Source organism: Lygodium microphyllum, chromosome 7 (genome assembly GCF_053477565.2).
Source record: "Lygodium microphyllum isolate KBCC chromosome 7, Lygodium_microphyllum_v1.1.10, whole genome shotgun sequence".
In the NCBI taxonomy this organism is placed as follows: domain Eukaryota; kingdom Viridiplantae; phylum Streptophyta; class Polypodiopsida; order Schizaeales; family Lygodiaceae; genus Lygodium; species Lygodium microphyllum.
Window position 1 is genome coordinate 120,749,956 of NC_141141.1, and position 22,937 is coordinate 120,772,892.

The window sequence follows — 22,937 nt, forward strand, 5'->3', positions numbered from 1 at the left end:
AAAAAAAAGCTTTGTATTTTGATTTGTTCCATAAATCCTAGAAGGGTAGCTTTCAAGGTACAAAGTTACAAAGGTTTCACACAATGTCATTTTCTCTTCTTTTTCTCCAACCCAACTTAGAGACTAGCATCAAAACTACTTTTCTTAGTGATTTTCACCATATAAGAGGTTTTCCATAGAGAGAGGGAAAGAAGGATTGTCTACCATCATCGATTCTTCTGTGATTCCTCACATTACAAGGGAATGGGGTGATAGCAATAGCAATTTGTGATGCAAAATAGCAGCCTCACTATAAGCATCTCTATTAGCATCACAAATTGAAATTTATAACACATATAGTGACGCCAATAGTGACACTTAGCGATGTCAATAGCATCGCTTATAATGGCACTTAGTAACACTAATTGTGATGCAAACAACAATGTAAATCCGAGAAAAAAGTGCCAAAAACCAGAGCGCGGTATTTTTTGCAAACATTTCTAAGAGAGAGAATAAGAGAGCAAGAGCGATCACCACTTTAAGAGAGAGAGAGAGAGGGGGAGAGAGAGAGAGAGAGAGAGAGAGAGAGAGAGAGAGAGAGAGAGAGAGAGAGAGAGAGAGAGAGAAAGAGTTCCTCATTGTCGCCACTGTCACTGCCATCGTACGCAAAGAAGAGGGAGAAATCTAGAAGGGAGAAATAAGAAAAGCAGCAAAAGGGGAGACACACATCTTCAAAACTTTGAGATAGGCACATTCCTCTTCTTACTTTATTTTTGTGTTTTTTTCTATTCTTTTTTTTTGTTTTTCTTTGTAATTAAATGCATTGAAACAAAGTGAGAAATGAGGGAGGTAGAAGAAGGAAGGGAGGGAGACGAAGGGAGGAAGGGAGCGAGACGAAGAGAGAAAGAGAGAGAGAAAGGTAACAAAAAGAAAGAGAAAGAGGGAAACGAGATATGAAGAAAGGGAGAGAGAACAATAAGTGAGAAACAATGAGAGATAGAGGGGGGGAGAGAATCAATAAGAAAGGAAACAAAGAAAGAGAAGAGAAAAAGAAGGAAAGGAGGAGAGAAATAGAGAGGGAGAGAGGAGGAGGCAAAAAGAAAGGGTAAGGTAAAGAGAGGAAGGAGAGTCAAAAGAACACACAGAGAGAGAGAGAGGGGGGAGAAAAAGATAGGAAAAGAGAGAGAAAAAGAGAAAAACAAATAGAGAGCAAAAGAGAGGGAGAGAGAAATAGGGAAACAATGAGAGAATTAAAGAGAATTGAAAGATAGAAAAATAAAGCGGGAGGGGGAGAGAAAGACAAAGAGAGGTGGGGAGAGAGGGTCTTTCAATATCCTAGTTTTTTAAGTTTCTTATTTTCTATCTTTGATTTTGATTGTAACAAGATGCATTGAGTGAGAGTGGGGAGGGAAGGAGAGAGAGACAGAGAGAGAAATAGAGAGAAGGGAGGGAAAGAAAGAGAGAGAAGAAGTAAGAGTGGGAAGGGAAGGTGGGGGAGAGAGAGAAACAATGAGAGAGAGAGAGAGAAGGGAGAAACAAAGAAATATAGGTAAATAAGAAAAGAGAAAGAGAGAGAGAGAAGGAGGGGTGGGGAGAGAAGTAGAGAGGGGGATAGATGAGGATAGAGAGAGGAAGAAAAAAAAGGAATAGACAAAGAGACATGAAGGGATTAAAATAGAGGAAGATCATCAATGAGGGAAACAAAAACATATTTTTTGTCATAACATAGACCAATGGCGAAGGATCATGGTTATGACATCCAAGATTGTGAGGCATATCTTAATCGATGTATTTTGTATCCTTGTACTCAGTACAAACTGACAATCAAATGAAAGCATTGCTTGTTGGAGCTCCAAGAGAGACACCAAGGCAAAGGGGATTCTATTGCAAGAAAATCTATCTTGTAACATCAACAAGCTTTTATTTCATTCTTTTGATGACCAAAACAAGGAAAACAACAAATCTTCACGCACCATCATAGTAGATATCTCCCACGGATTTGATAGAATCAACCATAATCTTTAGCATCTTCAAATAATCCATCAATAGAACAAGGAACATAAAAGAATATACCATTTTTTAATGGAAATTAATCACATAGTACTCATCTTCAATGTCTTCATAGTTTTCTCTCCCAATCTCTCATATACAGTTAGACTGTTTTGATAGAATTGACTATCTCTGGCTCTCTCTCTCTCTATCTCTCTATCAATAGTACATCATCTCTTCACTACAACTCAATAATGACACTTAATAATCCCTCTTAGGTCGTGGATGCACCTCCCAAGAGGTATGGGAGTTATGAAAGGGCACTAGAGTCACTATAGTGTCTCCTCATAACTCACTACTGTCACTATCACTTCAGTCTTCTCTTCAATCTTCAACAGTTGCTTCTTCCATTTGTTTTAGATCTTTTGAACTTATATTCATCCTTTCCAAAAGTTAGAAATCTTTTCCAAAGTCAAACATACATTCTACACAACACTTACAAAAGATCTACAGAACAGAACAGAACAGGAACAGAGCAGAGACAGAAGGTCTATAGAAGGTTTAAAAAGGGTTATAGAAGGTCATCAGAGAACAACAGAACCTCATAACTCATACTAAAACCATTCCAAACTATAAAAAACTATTCAATAAGATTTCAAAATATTTCAACCTTCATCAATCATCAATCCATGCTTCATACAAAAGAAAATCGGAACAAAACAGAAGCTAAATAGAAGGTATCAGAACCAATCAGAACCTCAACAGAACCTATCAGAACATCACAGAGCCTCATATTTCTAATAATAATCATCATGAAATTCCAAAACATTATCAATATCATCCAAAACACTCTCAAAACTTCCATTAACAACCATACATCACTCAAAATCCATCAAAAATCAACCATTCAGACTCAAAAATAACAAAAATCAACCAAAATTTCAATGTTTTTCCACTCTCAACATATCCCCACACTTAGAAAGGAAGCATCCTCGCGACCTAAGGAAAAAAATAATATAATTTCAATAAAGAGGTCAAGTCTATCTCCTTTAGTATCTTCAACAATCACTCCACCATGATCCCAAATTATTACCTGTATCTCTCATAATACTACAACGAAAGGAAAACACCCTTTTGGATATTATCTCCTTTTTTTAAAAGAATTGTTAGCAACACAAAGTCATAAAGGATATAAGAGTTTTCTTTGAATCAGCATCATCTTCTGCTAGCTTTTAGTCCAACGTCTTCTTCATCAATCCATCTTCAACTTCAGCTCCATTCAACAAAGATAAACAATATATACATACCATATATACAACTCACACAGACACAACACCAAGTAATATGAATGGCACATGCCCCCAAAAAATGGTGAGCACAGAAAAAGATTTCCATTAAAGAAAAAGAATTGATACATCCAAAAATAACTCCACTGTTAAGCAGGATGCAGACACTTCTTTTTGAGATGCTCCAAAGTTTTACTCTCATCTACAAAATGCAAAGGCACATTCTAAAGGAACTGTATACAACACATCCTTTCCAGCAAAATAATAAACTTGGTAGGGAAATCTTGTGCAAAGTAATACAGAATATCCATCTGAGTAGCAGTCACATCCACATTCGGATTAATGATCAAACGGGGGATACACTTGCGAGTGTTCAAATTAAACTTATGATGCATAAAAGCAAGGTACCAGCAAAAATGAGCTGCAAGACATATAGAGGTATCCTCAGAATGAGCATGCACCCAAGAAAAATGAAGGTAAGAGTTTGAACATGCTGCAGAGGTATCCCAGCACCTTGGAGTGAAAGGCCAGTTAAACACTAGTCCTGTCACAAAATCATGTAGTGTCCATTGTCGTCGACGAAATATGCACTATCATATCCTAGTGTATCCAACACTGATTGAGGAGGAAGGTTAATGTAATCGAAAGGAGAGGGGAATGGAATAAGAGGAGAGAATTGTAAAGGAGGATAGTATAGATCATAAAAAGAAGGAAAATGAAGAGATAAGGAAGATGGAAGAGATGGAAAATTCAGCAAAAACTTATGAAGGGAATCTACTAAGAAAAAAAAAGGAACAGGAGGAACTACAAGAGGAGGTTCAGAAGGGGTAGGCGATGATGTTGGATCGTCAATGAAAGGACAAAAAGTAAAAACAGGAATGTGAGGGAAATTAGAAGGAGTAAAAGACAACAGAGGAATAGTGTCAGGGTTGGAAGTGAGGAGGGAAATATACAACGGAAAACAATAGGACATAAGAGAATAAGACAAAATATCAATGGGATCTAATGGATAAAAAGAACAACGATAAGCAAGAGCTTGGAAAAAAGAATCAGTGAATAATGGATGATCACCAATATGACGCAACAGTTGAGTTTGCAAAGGCTGGATTTCAAATTTGTGGAATACACCCCTGAGACAATGAGGCTCCAAAGCAACATCCTCCAAAGGTAGATGCCAAACATGTCCTCTACACCAATACATCTACTCATGATAAGTTTTTAACCCTTCAGCTAAAAGAAGCTCCACTGAATGTACATACATCACAGCCTGTAAGATGACATCTCCCACATAAAAATTGATATCTTCCTCATCAAGAATCTATAAATGCCCCGTAAGATATATGAAAGACAGCAAGTATACGTCATGCTAAAACAACTCATCAAAAAATCTATCAAACACAGACTTTAACAAATATGCAGACCACAAATTCTACCACCCATCCTTTGGAGGTTCTAAATCCACATTGCTTAAAGAGATATACAAGGCAAAAAGCTACTAATTATACTTGATCCAGCGGTGGGGATGACACCAGCTTTGCATAACTAGTAAAATCATCCTGCACATAGTTCATACGTTGTTGAAGGCATTCTACCTTAGCAGAAAAACCATTACACAACTTCACCTTCTGTTGTAACTGGTCAAGCTTCTCGTTGGAAGATACTACAGAAGAAACCACAGGAGGTGGAGGAATAGAAAGAGTAACAATCTTATGTTTAAGCTCTGCAATCATCTTCTTCTGTGACTCAACAGTTTCTTGAGAAGACTATAGCTGACCCTCACAAGTACCCAACCTATTGGCTAAGTCGATCATCTCCTCAAGGGTAGAATTCTTCTCTTTAGTCAAATACGCATTCTCTGCTTCCAGGGTAACTACTTGAGATTCTAACTTCTGAATGGTGGCCTTCTGGGAATCATCAAGGTAGTAGCTTCAGTCATTTGTTTATGAATATCCGTGAGGGTGGATTTCTCAGATATTAGATCCTTCAAAGACTTACTCAATTGACTAGTCATGGAATCCACTTTGTCCCACAAGGAAGTATATATCCATGTGTAAATGGATTGAAGACAAGTCCTCAGTGAAGTCTCCAATGTAGCCTGGACACCAGAAACTAGCTGAGGAAGCAAAGATCCAACTAACATTGTTTGTAAGGAAGCAAGGATTTGTTTTTCCAACTGCCCATCCCTTTGTGCTGCAAATAGATTAGGACATGACAAGAATGAAGGAAGGGAACTGGTAGAAACAAGAGGAATGGAGTCCTGTGCAGGAGAATCAGAAACTGAAATAGAAACAGGACTAAGGGGCCCTTTAGTACGTAATCTTATACTGCGAGAGAATCTGGCAGGGGGCTGATCCTCTGAATTAGAATTGGGCTATAATGGAGGAGGAGTTGGAATAGAACGTGGCAACTGCTTTAGAAGAGGAGCAGGGTCAGGAACTGGCACATCACTAGGAGGAGGTGCAAGGAAGATCATCTTCTGAAGAAAAAAACCGTAGGAGACGTTACTGCCCTGACCTTTCCAAACTCTCTAAAAATGATGATCCATCTTCGCGAGCATGAATGCTACCCAATTGAACTTGGCTCTCTCCAGGATCCTAACACAAGCAGTGAACAGCTCCTTGGATAGACATTTGGAAGTAGGCTTCCTTGACATGAACTTGTCTTGTGAAAACTAGCAAAGTTATTTCCATACCAAGGAGGAGATGTAAGCTACAGAAACCCCAGAACTGGTAATAACTTTGCTGGAGACCAAAGGAGTAGAGGTTTCTTTCTGTAGGAGAGAAAGGATCTCCTTAGCTGTCAATAATTGATTTCCACTAGGGACAAAAGACACTGAAAGAGGCAAACACAACGCATCACTAATATTGGCTGTGGATAAGCAAAAGTGTCCGTTATAAACCAAGCCAGATTGTTTTTTGTAGGATGCTAGGAAGGAGTAGCAAATCATGCACTGGCAACGGCACATGCTGGATGACAATAGGAGGAATAAAGGTAGATACCATTCATACTACATAGGAGACCCACACACACAACCAAGGAAAAAGACAAAAATTTTCCTACAAAACCCAGACAAATCAACACTGAGAAGAATATCAAAACAAAGGATAGACAACCAGACCAGACTGAACCAGACCAAACTAAACCAGGCTTCCCCAAACAATCCACATCCTATGGAAAACATTTTGACATGACCTACGCACTCGTGTGACCGAAAGCTTCATGCTATGCAATAAGCAAGCACCCTGATCCCACATAATCAAGAAATCAATTAAAAAAACTCAAACACACCATACCCCATGCAATGACCAGACTCAAACAGAATCCAAGACTTGGACCAACAAAATAAAGAGAGATAAACAAGACTGACATCTCAGACTTAACAAATCCCAATCCCCGTAAACGCATTGCATAAACCTATGGTGCAGTGAACGTGGATGGGTGAACACTATCGAATTCATTTTAGTCATGTACAAATTAGATTGAAGTTTGTCATTAATTAACCATTAATGCACAGTGAGTCGATTACGTAATCCCAACCCCTATTTAGACTGACTTGACTAACTGGGGTCTCTAAAAATGCAATTCATTGTTACAACTTACGTGATCTGTGGCGCAAAGCGCATGTATGTGTGACAGTGGGGGTTCATTTTAACTACAAATAAATTGTGTCTGTAGCGCGTGTGCGCGTGCACTGTGGATTTATTTTAGAAAATTATGTGGGTTATTGTACCATGTGCTCATGCAACGGCGGGGGTTTCTTTTACAATTAATGCTTGGGTTCCTTTTAAATTAAAAATTAATGAAGTGCATTCTGTTTATTTGGTGGGTGCAACGGTTGGTTGATTTTATTACAATTACATTTGTGTTACGGTGCAGCACAAGAGAGGGAAAAAGAGAAAAAACCTAGCAATGGGTGGGGATGTAAGCAAAGTCTGATACCACATCCTTTAAAAAAAAGAAAAGGTGCAATCCACAAATATTCCACACAACGGACAAAAGATCGACTAAACTAGTCGTCCTATCGTACGGAAAAATGAAAAAACAACTAACACATTAACGAAAACAAATAATGAAACAAATGATACGTATGACCAAAATAAAATAAAAATATGATGGATATGTTGGGATTTTATTTTGATTAGATTTTATTGTTACGGTTTTGGTGTTTATTTGTTTTTTCATTTTTTTCTTTTTAATTTTTTGTTTAAATGATAAAATTGCGAAAAATAAAATGAAGGGCAATATGGTGGTTCATGTTGATGTGTATCAAAACAACAAACCAAATGAGAAAACATGTTGCAGTTGAAATTTCAATATGCAGAAAGTTTGTGATTTTGTTTTGTTTTGTTTTTTGTTTTGATAGTGTGTTTTGGTTTTTATTTTCACATAATGTAAAAATGAGATTTCAGCAAATCAAATATGATCATACAATGCCAATAAGGTAATTAGATTTAATTCACATTTTTCAGCGCATTGTTGAGATTGAAAATGAATTTTGCATGAATTTGGGCAAAAAATTAGGGTTTTGTCTTCAAATAATACTTCGACCAATTAGAAAAGCATTTTCAGTTGAGAAATGATTGAAAAAAGAGAAAATGAAGTTTTTCGAATTTCTTGAAATTTTTCTAAGATTATATCGATATTTTAATCAAATTTTAAGAAATTTTGGCGAGTTTTTTAATGTTTTTGAAAATAATTTTTAATTTTCAATTTTTTTTCAAATGTTTTCTGATATTTCCAGCTTGAAAATATTTCAATTATGTGGAAAAATATTGGATATTTTTCAAGATTTTTTTTGTAAATTTTTTGGATTTTAATTGAATTTTAATGAATATTTAAATTTGTTAATGTGTTTTTAGAGATTTCGAGATTTGAAGTACCCGTGACTGCATATGAACGACTGCTAATGACTGTGACTGCATACGAATGGCTGCAAGACCCTACCGCACGAACAAGTCGAACGTGCGTCCTCGCGCATGAACGCACACGAACAACAGGAACACCATGACCACATAGAGCTGCGTGGGCGGAGGTAGGGGGTGGGATAGGGGGCTTAGGTGGGGGGTGAGGTGAATTGAGGGGGGGGGGGGGGGTAAATTTGGGAAGGGGGTCAACTTAGAGGGGGGGTCAAAGTAGAGGGGGGGTCAAATTAGGGGGGGTGGTCAAATTAGAGGGGAGAGTCAACTTTGGGGGGTTAAACGGGCGGGCAGTGGGAGGTTACACCGGGCAGGCAGTGTGGGGGGGGGGGGGGGGGGGCGGGGGGGACTGGTGATGGGGGACAGGGTCGGCGGGCGGGGTGGGGTGGGGTGGTGGGGGGAAAGGATAGCAGGCGGTGCAATGGCGTCCGGGGCGGCGGCGACTAGGGTCCGGGGTGGTGGCGACCAGGGGCGATGAAGAAGCGAAAGGGGAGGAGAAGAAGAGGAGAAGAAGAAGAGAGGAGAAGAGGAGAGAAGGAGGAGGGAGGAAGGAGGGGAGGGAGGAGAAGAAGAGAGAGGGGAGGAGGAGGAGGGAGAAGAAGAAGAGAGGGAGGGAGAAGAGCAGGGGAGGAAGAGGAGGGAAAAAGACGGGGAGAGAGAAAGAGGAGCGAGAAGGAAGAAGAGATAGAGAAGAATGGGAAAAAAAGTGTCGGATGGGGACGAGGAGATAATTTTTTAAAAAAAATTAAAAGAAATATTGTTGTTTTGTTTAGTTTCTTTTTTCTTTTTTCTTGTGTGTGTGTGTGTGTGTGTGCGTGTGTTTTTTTTTGTGGTTTATGTTTGGTAATGGTTTTGTTGGTGTTTTATTTATTTATTTATTTTGTTTGGTTGTTTGTTGTTGTTGTTTTTTTTTAATGTTTTTGTTAAAATAAAGAAAAAGAAAGAATGGGGAGTCGGTTCCGTCCCGCGCGCATGCACAGGGAGGGGCTAAAAAAAATTAATAACTCGCAAACCGTTCGTCAGAACGTAATGAGGCAAAAAGGAAAATGGGGCCGGAAGGGGAGGGGAGATTGTGGAAAAAGATAATGGGGTGGCCGGAATCAAAGCATGGCGTTCCATTGGAAAAAACACGAAAAATGACTCCAAAAATACATACAATGATTAATATTGGAAAATCAGCACGCCAAAATGTGGGACAAAAAGACGGAAAATTGTGTCAAATAACATGCCCAACAAATTTATCATGTCAAAAAATGGTTCCGACCGAGAGAGAACACGTTCACATGGGAAAAACCCAAAAAATGGATTCAAAAATGGACTCAAAGATGAATACAGAAAGAACCAAGCAGCGAAATGAAGGGCAGTAAAAAGGGAAAATGTCCATGGAAAGGGGATGCATAGGGCTATCACGTCAAAAATCACTTTCAGTGAAGTTAGAAGGGGTTCACATGCGAAAAACACAAAAAAATGAAACCAAAAATATATTGAAAAATTAATAACGAAAAATATAGCAGTCGGAATAGGGTGGAGAAAAAAAGAAAAATGTTAGAAAAGGCTGGCAAGACACAACAATCAAATGAAACTGATACTCCGGTGAAAGTAGTACATGTTCACATGGAAAAATGTTAAAAAAATGGCCCGAAAACGCACAAAATTAATATCCAATGAACCGTGCATCGGAAGGATAGGGAGAGAAAATGAAAAATGTCAGGGGGAAGATGGAGGACAAGGCTGTCATGTTAGATTGTTGCTCAGAATCAATAAAGGTGCATTCACATAGAAAACCAACCAATTTACCAGAAATACTTCAAAAATGAATAACTCAAGAACTGTTTGCCGGAACAAGGGTTAGTACAAAGTAAAAATGATCAAGTCAAAGGGAAAAACAGGGTGGTAAGGTGGGATGTGGGTTTCAGTGAATGTAGGATGCGTTCACATGGAAAAACGACACAACAAGGGATAAAGGAAAAAAAAGAAGGAACTGTCCCAAGGGTGGGTTAAACATGGATGAGTGGGTGGGGAAGGGACCTCATCAAGGTAAAATCAGGTCACGGCATACATGCAGGATTAAAGTGAGGCATAGGCAAGGGGTTATGCATCATAGACGTGCAGGGACTCATCCCCACACTTAAAACCTTAACGGACAGGGTTAGATGCAGGAACACAACCTAGGACTCATCAACCGACTAGGCGCTAGCATCCCCACACTTAAAAACATAACGTACACTTGCAATCATAAGGATAAGGGTAGAAAGACTTGGCCTATTTTGCGTATGGTCGAAGAAACCGTAAATGCTATAGAGGGTTGGAGTTGGCTACAAGAGGTACCACGGCTCGCTCCATCATTCAGCCAGCATGGCTGGGACCATGTAGCAACACCTAGGGAGGTAGCTGGTTGATAAAGCCCATTGGGGGTAGGTGTCGTTGACAAAGGATAGTCACTCCACTCACGGGCACTCAAGAGGATGATAGAATAGTCACTCACCCCATGATGCACATCGCTCAATGAATAAGCATCAATTTCCATAACTTACAACCTATGTAGAATTGAATAAGGGGAAACTGATTTGGAGAGAGTATGCCAGTGTGCGCAATTAATGGTGTATTCATGCATTCCACCCATCTGGCATAGGTGCAAAGAGGAAGGTTAGGGAGCCTTGTAGTGCAGTGCACAGAACAGAGTGGCATGTCCTGTGATGATGGCAAAGACCCATCCTGTGGGTGTATAGGGAAATAGAAATGTACCTGACTCCAATGGTCGTAACGTTCCTCAATCCTCACCTCTCAATAATTGATTGAAGAAACACCAGTCACACTCAGCCCACCCTCTATCTCATTCCTTGTTGAAAGATAGAGGAGGGCAACCCGTTCTTGAAACTCATTGATGTAATCTTCATTGTCACTTGTGCAGAAGTTATATGCCTTATGTGCATTTGATGGTGCAATAGTGCATCCCACCCTGTGCTCGCATATAGGGCAAGAAGGCGAGGGAGCCTTATGGTGTAGTGCACAGGAACATATCATGTGTTGTGCATTGAGAGGCCCCACCCGTGTGTGCAACACTCTGTTCACACATCTCGCCTCTCATTTGATTTGAAAGGAAAAAGTGGTCACTCACCCCACCCTCTGTCTCACACTCTGTTAATAGATACAGATGGCAAACCATACTCACATCCCCATCCTGTTAGGATGAAGGCTCGCATCACTCAAGGGGTTGGTGATGAAGATCGTGTTCGGCTGTTGTTGTCATCAGGATCTCGAAGACGAGGCATACACAGGGAGGCAACCAACAAGTCTAGTACTTCAATGATTTGTATGGAAGGTCGTTTGTTAAAAAGGGAAAACGGACGGATATTGCAGAGACAGCACATCAAGGAAGGTGGCTTCAAATTACTCACTGGAAAGGTTCTGTTGGTGAGTTAGCTATCCTGAACTACGGGGAAGTTATCACCTTTTCCATAGTCAGCTTTCCGCCAAAGGGTGTTTCCACCTTTTCTTGGAACGATGCCTATTATGACATGAAATTTCTTCCTTTTCTCCCATAATAGTTTGTTTTTTTTTTGTGTTATTATTATTGTTATTATTTTGTTTACTAATAAAGAGAATGGTAGAAATACTATGTGTCAGGACCAACCTCGCCACCGTTGTTGAATCAAACGAGAAGAGAACAAGGTAGGGTTGAGAGGTATCTGTGAGGGGCTAGCAGAATGAGACTGCCTCATGAGAAATATCATAAGGGCTATCAAAAGTACGAAGAGGATGATAGTGCGATGCCTAAAAGGGAGAGGGTAGGTTGACTGTGATTGTCAAGATCCCCAAGGAGAGAAGTACTTCTTCAGATGATAGCCATTGATCAGAAAGGGATTGTGAGAAGCGTCGACAGCTTGCACTTGGATAGAGCCATTAGGATTGACAGCAAGTACCTTGTAAGGGCCCATCCACTGTTGTTGAAGCTTGCCAGGAAACTTGCCAGATCTCAAATCATAGGCCAGGACAAGATCACCTTCTTTGAACTCCTTGTGCTTGATGAAGCTATCATGATAGGCCTTGCGTTGCGCTTGACTGGTTTCCATGCACTGTAGAGCTATCCTCCAAATCTCAACCAAACATTCCAAGTGTAGGAGGCAGCATTGCAGTGACTCATCATCTCCCAAGTGTTCTTTAACTGCCACTCACAAAGAGGGCAATTCTAGTTCAACAAGGAAGATGGCTTCTGTACCATACACTAGCTGGAAAGGGGTTTGTCCTGTAGCTACCTTATGGGAGGTTCTATATGCCTCGAGGGCCTCTGTAAGTGGACCGTCCCAATCACAACGATGTGCAGAAACCATTCTTGTCAAGATCAAGCAAAGGATGCGATTGGCGACTTCAACTTGGCCGTTGGCTTTGGGATAGTAAGGAGTGGACTTGCAACGGCATATCTTATACAACTCCGTCAGCTCCTCCATGATTTTGTTCAAGAAATGAGTACCTCTATCACTTACTAGCTCAAGGGCACTGCCGAAATTGGTGATAATATTTTCATATATAAATAGAGCTACGGTGTTACCATCGTCCCACTTCAAAGCTTTAGCTTCACACCACTTTGTGACATAATCCGTACATACTAAGATGTATCTATTCTACTTCTGTCTGGTGGGTGGATCAATGGGACCCACAAAATCAATCCCCCCCACTTCTTGAATGGCTTTAGGGGCAGAATAGATTGCAATGGCATGGCACTTGTTTTGGTGGGTTTTTCCATTCGTTGACAAGCATCACATCTCTTGTAGTAGTCATGTGCATCCTTGTGAAGGGTCGCCCACCAGTATCCTGCTAATAGAGCCTTCGTGGCTATTGCTTCTCTTGCGAAGTGTCCACCACATGGTTTGTCATGACATGCTTTCAATACTATGCCGATTTCATCTCCTGCAATACATCTTCACAATACTTCACCTTTGCCTCTCTTGTATAGTGCACCGCCTATAGCAAAGTGTAGGGGGATGATTCTAACAAAAGCTTCTTTTTCTCATAGCTTGAGATGCTATGAAGATACTATTGAGTTGCCAAGAGGTTGGCTATGTTTGCATACCAAGGAGTAGTTGTTTCAACTAGAAACAAAGAAGCATCAGGAAGGTCTGGATCATCCTATTTCTCTCTTGCAGTTTGAGGGATCCGTGACAAATGATCAGCTAGGAGATGGGAACGGCCAAGCTTAGTGACCACTTCAAAATCGAACTCCTGGAATAGGAGCAACCATCTCATCAGTCGCCCTTTGGCATCTACTTTGCTCATCAAGAAGGAGAGGGCTTCATGATCCACGTAGAACTTAAAATGCATTGACAATAGATAATGTCGAAACTTCTTTAGTGCAAACACCATTGCCAAGCACTCAAGCTCTGTCACTGTGTAGTTCTGTTCCCTATCAGTGATCTTTCATCTTGCATAATATATCGGTTCATATAATTTAGAGGGGCCCTTTTGACATAGGACAACATCTAGCCCTTCAACTGATGCATCTCTGTGCACATGAAACTCCTTCATCTAGTCATGCGGCTGTAAGATAGATGCTTGAATAATGGACTATTTTAAGGTATTAAAGGCTTCTTCACAGTCAATGGTCCAAAGGAAATCCGCATCTTTCCTTAGGAGCTTGTGCAGAGAGGTTGCCTTGGTTGCAAAATGTGCAATAAATCTTCTGTAGTAGCCCACATGGCCAAGAAATCCTCTCAATTTCTTCAGGTTTATTAGTGCTGCCAAGGCGGAAATCTTCTCAGTCTTCACCGAGTCTATTACAATCCCTTGTGCAGAGACAATATGGCCCAAAAGAACTCCTGATGAGATGCCAAAGACACATTTTTCGGGGTTGAGAGAAATCCCATACTCTCAACATCTATCAAAACACTGCTCTAGGTGTCCCCAGTGCTCACAGATTAAGTTATAGACATAGAAATCATCAAGATACACCTCAATAAAATCATGCAAACGATTCTCGAAGGCAGCCATCATTACTTATTGGAGCGTGGCAGGAGCATTACAGAGCCCAAATGGCATCACTCTATAGGCATAGGTTCCCCATTCTGTGGTGAAGGTTATTTTGGATTTGTCCTCTTCTGCGATTTGGACTTGGTTATATCTGCTGAATCCATCCAAGAGGAAATACAGCTCATGGCCTGCCATTGTGTCCAATAGTTGGTCTGTAAAAGGAATAGGGAAATGATCCTTCTTCGTCTTTGAGTTCAGCTTTCGAAAGTCTACACATATTTTAAGTTTCTCGTCATTCTTAAGTACTACTGAAATGGGTGAAACCCATTCACTGTTAGCCATGGAAAGAATGAGCTTGGCTTCAAGAAGTTTCAATAATTCAGTCTTTACCAGAGCAGAATTATTTAGGTTCATACACCTTTGTCTTTGTCTTACAGGTTTGGTATCAGGCTCTAGGTCAATGTGATGTTGGCATACTGTGGGATCGATCCCCTTTAGATCTTTATATGACCAAGCAAACACGTCCAAGTTCTCCTTTAGTAAATCTCTTAGGACCACTACCCACTTTCAGGTGACGTTTAGTATCGTCAATATCCAAGAACGTCACTTGCCTTTCACCTTCTCCTTCGTGGATAAATGTCCCACGGATTGCTTCTGGATAGAGGTCTGACTCTTTCAAGGGAGTCGTGTCCTCGTCTGATGTTCCACTAGAACTAGTGTCCTCCTTTTGAAAAGATGACTCATTTGTCTATTGAGATTGCTGAAAGGGTATCAGAGCTTTGTTTGCTTTTGTGTGAATGGTGATTTCTTTTGGACTTAGGGATTCATCTTCAGAGGATGCGTCCAAGAATATCATATAGCACGGACCGTGTAGAAGTCATGGCTCTAATGGCTTTGGCTTCTATCGACAGGGGCACATTGTCATCATCTTTTCTCTAAAATGAATGGTCAGGGTGATAGGTGCCACTGGTGAACTTAATTTTTATGCCTTTGATCCATTGCTTATGCAGATTCTGCATACTTTGTGGTCCATTGGTCAACCCAAATGGAACCATGGTCATTCCATCCAACACCTCGAGATCTTCAGCCTCTGAGATCTCTGTAGGGACATCAATAAGATTGTCTGCTATCAGAGGATCTTCTTCAATTGCACTTTCATATCCTGCTTCATTTTCTTCCTCATCATTCTCATCCTTTTCCTCTGGAGGCTCTGTCTCTGCTTCTGTAGAGGCTCTATAGAAGAAGAACAGATCCTTCATCTCTATGTCTATTTTTGCTTCTGCTTCTGTCTCTAGATCTATATTTTCTACTATCTCTGCAACTGCCATGTAACAGGGAGAACATTATATCCATGCTTCTATTTCGCTATCAAAGGTCAATTCTAGTTGAGGCAAGAGGTATTCTCCCATAGACAAAGACTTGGCTTCCTTTGATAGTTGGCTTACAGTACCCATTGTTAGGGACTATGCCTCTGTTTTCTTGGAAAATATCTATTTAACAGCCTCTTCGTCTCCTGATGTACCATCTATTATCTCTTTGGAGGAGTCAGTTATGACTTCGATGGATGTGGATCCATTACCTTTTTGCGATCCATACAATTTCAACACCACTTTGTTGGGTCCTCTACCTAGGGTTAGGGTGCCTTTGAACCAGTCCATCCTAGCTCTTGCTTCAAAAAGCCAAGGTCTTCCCAACATCAGAGGGTATGGGGTCCCATAAGAATTTGGTTTGACCACCAGATATGTCAATCAATCGTCTCTTCTTGCAAGGGTTGTTTTTACATATATGGGAGGAGGCCTAACAGTTTAATTCTGCTTTGGTCTGCCAATCTGATAAGCTATTGTGTAGGTTGAATTCCTTGCAACCCTAAGTCCTTCATTGTCACATCTATCATTATGTTTACTGATGAGCTTCCATCAATCAATGCATCTAAAATAAAGCATCCTTCTATCCATACACTAATCTCTGGGGTTCTAGGATCTAGGAAGGCGTTAGCCACATCTACTTCCTTTACAGGCTCCAGGGCCTTATTGGTCTTGGTCGTTGTTGAAGGAGCAATCCTTAATCCACGTCTTCAAGTCAAGATGCTTTTGAATCAGAGATGGCTTCAGTCTCTGGGGGATTCTCTGGCCAACATCTCTTCTACTTCCTTCTTTTCAACATCTTTGAATTCGGCTTTCAAACCACTACAGAGGGGGAGATATTCTGTTCTGAAAGTATCAAAACTCATTCTTCTTAGGATCGTTGTTGTATCATCATTATAATAATGCCATCTTTTGAGGGTTTCAATAGTGTATGTTGTAAAAAACACTCTATCTACCAAGTTCCAGTGGGTTGCTAATTGGACAAACAGAAGATTGTCAGTGCACCAAGCATCCCACGTATCTTGCTATTGAGCATCCATGAACAAATTCCAACTCTTTTCCTTCTTGTTTTCATGAGCCTCCACAGACCACGACTCCTAAAGCTTCTTCACGATCTCCCACTTGATGATGTCTGAAACTTCTCAATGAATACCAAATCTTCCATGCATAGTCATTCTCTCTGCTTTTGCTCCTCTTCAGTTTGTTTCCAAACAATTTGCCACCAAGATGCACGTCTCTATTGCCTCAATAGAAAGAGGAAATAGTCCACCACATAGAGCTTGCATCATAATGGTAATATGTTTCCACCATTGTGGGATGAACATCTTGTGGAAAGTGGCTTTGGCAATAAGAATCTCCAACTCTTCAACGGAAGAAGGAACTTTGCAAGCATCCATTGAATTCTCCTCTTCTTGGCAATGCCATTTCCTTCATTTTCAGCCTCTTCTGATGCTTGTTGATGGCAAGCTTTCTCGGCTGTGCACAAAAAACATGGAGTCCCAAGAGAGACACCAAGGAAAAGGGGATTCTATTGCAAGAAAATATATAGTGTAACATCAATAAGCTTTTATTTCATTCTTTTGATGACCAAAACAAGGAAAACAACAAATCTTCACGCAGCATCATAGTAGATATCTCCCATGGATTTGATAGAATCAACCATAATCTTCAACATCTTCAAAGAATCCATCAATAGAATAAGAAACATAAAATAATACACCATTTTTGAATGGAAATCAATCACATTGTATTCATCTTCAATGTCTTCATAGTTTTCTCTCCCAATCTCTCATATACAATTACACTGTTTTGATAGAATTGACTATCTCTGGCTCTCTCTCTCTATCTCTCTATCAATAGTACATCATTTCTTCACTACACTACTCAATAATGACACTTAATAATCCCTCTTAGATCATGGATGCACCTCCCAAGAGGTATGGGAGGTATGAAAGTGCACCACAGCCACTACAGTGTCTCTTCATAACTTAGTACTGTCACTGTCACTTCAGTCTTCTCTTTAGTCTTCATCAACAGCAAGCTGCTTCTTCCATTTGTTTTAGATATTTTGAACTTAAATTCATCCTTTCCAAAAGTTAGAAAAAATTTTCAAAGTCACACATACATTCTATAGAACACTTACAAAAGATCTATAAAACAGAACAGAACAGGAACATAGCAGAGATAGAAGGTCTACAGAAGGTTTACAAAGGGATACTGAAGGTCATCAGAGAACATCAGAACCTCATAGCTCATACTAAAACCATTCCAAACTATTAAAAACTATTCAATAAGCTTTCAAAATATTTCAACCTTCATCAATCATCAATCCATGCTTCATATAGAAGAAAATCAGAACAAAAAAGAAGCTAAACAGAAGGTATCAGAACCAATTAGAACCTCAACAGAACCTATCAGAACATCACAGAGCCTCATATTTCTACTAAGAATCATCATGAACTTCCAAAAAATAATCAATATCATCCAAAACACTCTCAAAAACTTCCATTAAAAACCATACATCACTTAAAATCCATAAAAAATCAACCATTCAGACCTCAAAAACAATAAAAATGAACCAAAAATTCAGTCTTTTTTCACTCTCAACACTTGTCCATTATCACGTATGGTACTTTGGTGAGTTTTAATCAGGGATAATTGACTAGATGATCTCAGACTTTGAATGAATAGTAAGACAAGTGTGTATCAATCATGTTTTATATTCGCAAATTAATTGAATATTACATATAAAAATATTAGACGTACCCTAGAAATTTCTACAAAGAGGTGACACTTCATCCCAAGGAATGTACCTATTACGGCTCATCAGAAGAGTTTGTGGGTGTGCAATTGGATGGCATGCCACAGACTACACCCATGATACTAACAGAGATAATGAACCTATTGGATCTTACTCCAAACTTGGAGCTTGAGATGGAGGCAATGATCGATGCATTACTGCCCATGGATGCCTAGTCATTTGATCCACTAAGAGAGAAAGCATCCATACCATTCTATAATGAGTGTCGAGTATCTCACTTAAAGACACTACTTGTTCTCCTAAGTGTGCAAGCCAAGTAAAACTGGAATGATACGAGTGTGACCAAGTTTTTGAGGTACATTCTACACTTTGTTGCTTTGACTTCATTATAAAAAACACTTTTTGTGCTCTTCAAGAGTGTTTCATTTTTTAAAAAAGGTTACTAAAATATCACATATTACCACTTGGAAATACGATACTCGAGTCTTGTAATGATGCATGATTGGTGTTACGAAAACTTGGAATGAACTACAACATCATTCATGCATATGTCAATGATTGTGTTTTGTTTTGAGGAGACTACGAGACTATGGAGACATGTCCGAAGTGTGGGGCTCACACAAGTATTGACACGACTTAAAAGGAAAAATTGTCCCTCATAAGATTCTCAAAAACTTTTCACTTATACCGCATATACGTCATATGTTTGGTACGTCAAACATGGTGAGCTTGACAATGTGGCATGTGCAAAATAGATCCACACATGGAGTCCAACAAATATTAGTAGATTCATGCACATGGAGCCAGATTGAATCCACCTTTCCATGCTTTGCATGAGAGCCAAGGAATCTTCAACTCGGTCTTGCTATGGATGGCATGAATCCATTCAGTCTTCACTTAACTTCTTACAGTGTTTGGCCTATAGTCCTTGTAAACTATAATATCTTGCCATGGCTTTCTATAAAGAAAGGACACTTCATCCTTAGCTTGCTCATTCTTGGGTGCCACAAAGTCAAGAACATGGATGTCTACCTCTATCCATTAGTTGATAAGCTCAAGATTTTGTGGGAGGAGGGGGTTGTATGGAAGACATTAGCAAGCACTTCAATCTCGAGTAGACAAAGTTGACACTCTAGATTGGCTCCGGATGGAGAAAGTGGTTTTGGGAGGTCTTGTGTAGATGTAGATTCTATAAGCCCATGGTCCATTCGAGAGTGGGTTACTACTCCTCACTCTCATACCGATTCTAGAGAGAGTAGCTCAGGCAGATGTTGTGGAGGCACCGATGCAATGTCTCCATCTCATTGATCTAATGCAGCACTAGTGCTTACAAGCACTCATCTCATGGTGTATGTGTACAAGTCAGCTTTCTTATGAGCTTAATGATATCCACAAATTATATTTGGACTTGATATAAAGCTTCTAAATTAGCACCACACTCCGACTGAGATTAATGAATGATTACAATCTCTGTTAGTGTTACCTAGTGTGATTAATATTGAAAGAAGAAAGCTTGAAGCTTTCTAGCAATGGCTTCCAACAAGGTATACAGTTAGGATTTTGTTCTGTGTGAGCAATCAACATGATTTTTCTAGAAACCCTCTCAGGTGGAGATGTTTCACTTGGGGGGCTACAAATGCCCTATATTGGCTCAAGGGATTGCACCCTATGTTGCCCATGGTGCAGCTCAAAAGTTCACACTATCTGAAAGTGCACCAATCTGCATTTTTTGCAATGTCGTGCTCCTACGCCAACAACATTAGGTTATTTTATGCCAAGATACTACATCATGAGTTGAGAAAGAGATATCTAGAAGAAATCAAGGAAATATATGCCCTCCTTTGGCCACACCAGCTTCTCCAAGGTTTACAGCTCTAGTTTGGCTATGGAGTTTGACATGTTCAAGTGAGGAAATGACATGCTCATGTGCACTTAGTGGAGATGAACTTAACAAAAGCTTTTCGAATCAAATATGGCTCTGATACCATGTTGCAATATTAGAGTGAGCAAGAGAAAGTGTACACAAGAGGGAGAGAGCGCTCAAGTACAAGAAGAAGATCTTGCTTAATGAGTTGTTCACAATTACAACTGATACACCCTCCCCCAATTTGACAATGACTTCTTGGCTATTTAAATAGCCTCTAGATGGCTAGGGTTAGGGTTTTCTCCCACCCTCTAGTCCATTCACACTAGCTACCCTTATCCACCCTTGCATGTATAGGGTTCACATGCCTATCTCTCAACACTATCATATCAAGTCCTTCCAACACTAAAGAAGTTAATATGGAGAACATAAAATCACCTCTTTGGAAAATTTCCTTGCAACAATAAATTGATATTCTTCAACATTATTTGAATGTAGTCATGTGGTCACTTCAAGAGCATAAATGCCAACAAAATCGACACAAGATGATGATCATATTGCTCAGATCTTGAAGGGCGTATTTGATGCTCAACAAATCAAGGACTAGAAAATCAATTGTAACTATTTTCAATTTTCTAATTTTATGGAGGAAATGATGAAAATTTTATTTTATATTGGTTGAGCCACTTGGAAAGCACAATTAGAACTTGGAACTAATTACAACTAGATACACAACACTAGAGACATTGGATGGGACTTCTATAGTTTCAAAAACTTGCAACTCCCTTCGATGACAATCTTTTACCTTATCTCTCAACACTTCGCTCTAACTAGCCATACATTCTTCTCCCTAAACCAAGAAATCAATAACACAAGATTAGCATTGAGTTTTTAGTGAGCTCACCTATTTCACCTTCTCCCATTGTAGTCCAAAAGCTTGAAGGCTCTATATTGGTTCTAGGAACCAAGAAACATGATCCGATGCCATCACTCATTCGCATCCACCACTAAGCACGCCAATTAGTTGAGAATAAAGTAGAGTAGAAGAGAAAACCAAAAAGTCTATGAAGAGCTTCACCTTCCCTCAGTCCCTTAATCAACATACCTCTCACACACTCTCTCTATTACTCACTCTCAATAATGGAGGCAAGGTGATAAAATAGAAAGCTTTAATAGTTGCATTGGCAGAGCTATTGTAGCATGGATGTACCAAAAAGGTAAATAAAATTAAGACCTCCCACCTTATATAGAGACAAAATAGGGTTAAGATTAGATCACCTCTCTAGAGTGGCACCTTGTTTTAGGGTAAGGGTTAGGGTTTGCCCTCCTTTTGCATTTAGGGTTTTTACAATTGTGACTAGCACTTGCACCGTGTTTTGGGGATCAATCAATCCTTAAAGCATGCTTGCATTAAGCCTAAATAGACTTAACCAATACTATTCTAATAATAGATCCATATGTGTAACCCATGCAACAATTGTGGGTATGATAAATACAATTGTGGGTGATGATATAATGTGTAAAGGTATTGTGAGTGTTGCTCTCACAAAATAATACAATCATGATAATATGATATTCTCATGAAATATAGAATAATACAAGTCCCCAAAAATACTACACTAAAGCTCCACAAAATAATAATCCTTCAAAAAACTACTCTCTAGATTTGTGCTTTAACCTTCCATTTTAGCCTTCTCCAAATATAATTAACAAACCAATTGTTGCAATACATGATGTGATGATGGTGATGCATGGGTGCTTGTTTCAAGCCATTTGTTATAGCCTATGTGGGGATGATGGCATCAAGATTGTGACGTTTGTTGCAATCTATGCACCCTATACAGAGGAGATGATGGTGAAGCAAAAGATGATGAGGATGAAGATGATCGTGATAAGGAGAGACTAAAAGCAACAAGCACCTATTCGTAGCAAGATGAGATGATGATATTGAATATGATGGTCTCAAAGGGCAGATGATTGATTTTGGAGGGGAAGAGATTCAAAAAAGGAAAGGAGAGGGAGGTGCCCCCTATTGCTATTTCTTGATTTTCCTTGCTTTTCTTTTGCCTTGCTTTTACTTAAGGCTAACAAAATCAAGCTAGCCCCTTATTCACTCGTGGGGAGTTCTCTGTTTTCCTATTGACCCTTTGTGCCTTTCTGAGTTTACAAGATACCCAAGGTATGTACCATCAAAGCAAAACGTCCAAGAAAGGAATAACATGCATGATGCCCTTGTTTTGCAATCACTTGACTTTAATAGTCATTCTTCCTAGTAGTCATTGATGCTAGTGGATTTGGAATAGGACAGCTAATAGCAATTGAGGTCAATTGCTATCCCCCCCCCCCCCCCCCCCCCGGGGGTATGATGCCAGGAAGCATATTCCACAGTCGATTTCATGAGTTTTTTATTTCATGGTGGATTTTGTAAGGTTTTGCATTGGATTTTGTAAAACTATATTTATTTGCTGCTCGGGCTCGTGCACAAGGTGGATTCCTTGTGCGAGAAGTTGACGAGGACGCCTGTCCTTTTTGGGTGTCATGTTAATTTAATGTGCACATGGGTGACTTCACAGCGGGTGATTTCGTAAAATACATATTTAAATTAATGGACGTTTATGAGTTTAGAGTGCACTCGTATTAAATTAAGGTTAGGATAGAGTTTCAACCTATTTATTTATTTTGTAGCTGAAGACTGCTAGGTATTCACTTTTTTCGGTTTAATTTTATTATTTTCTAACAATTGTGAATGCTTCAGTTGATGTGTAGAGTAGGCGGCAGTGGCATTAGGGAGCACTAGGCAATAGCATGTATTCA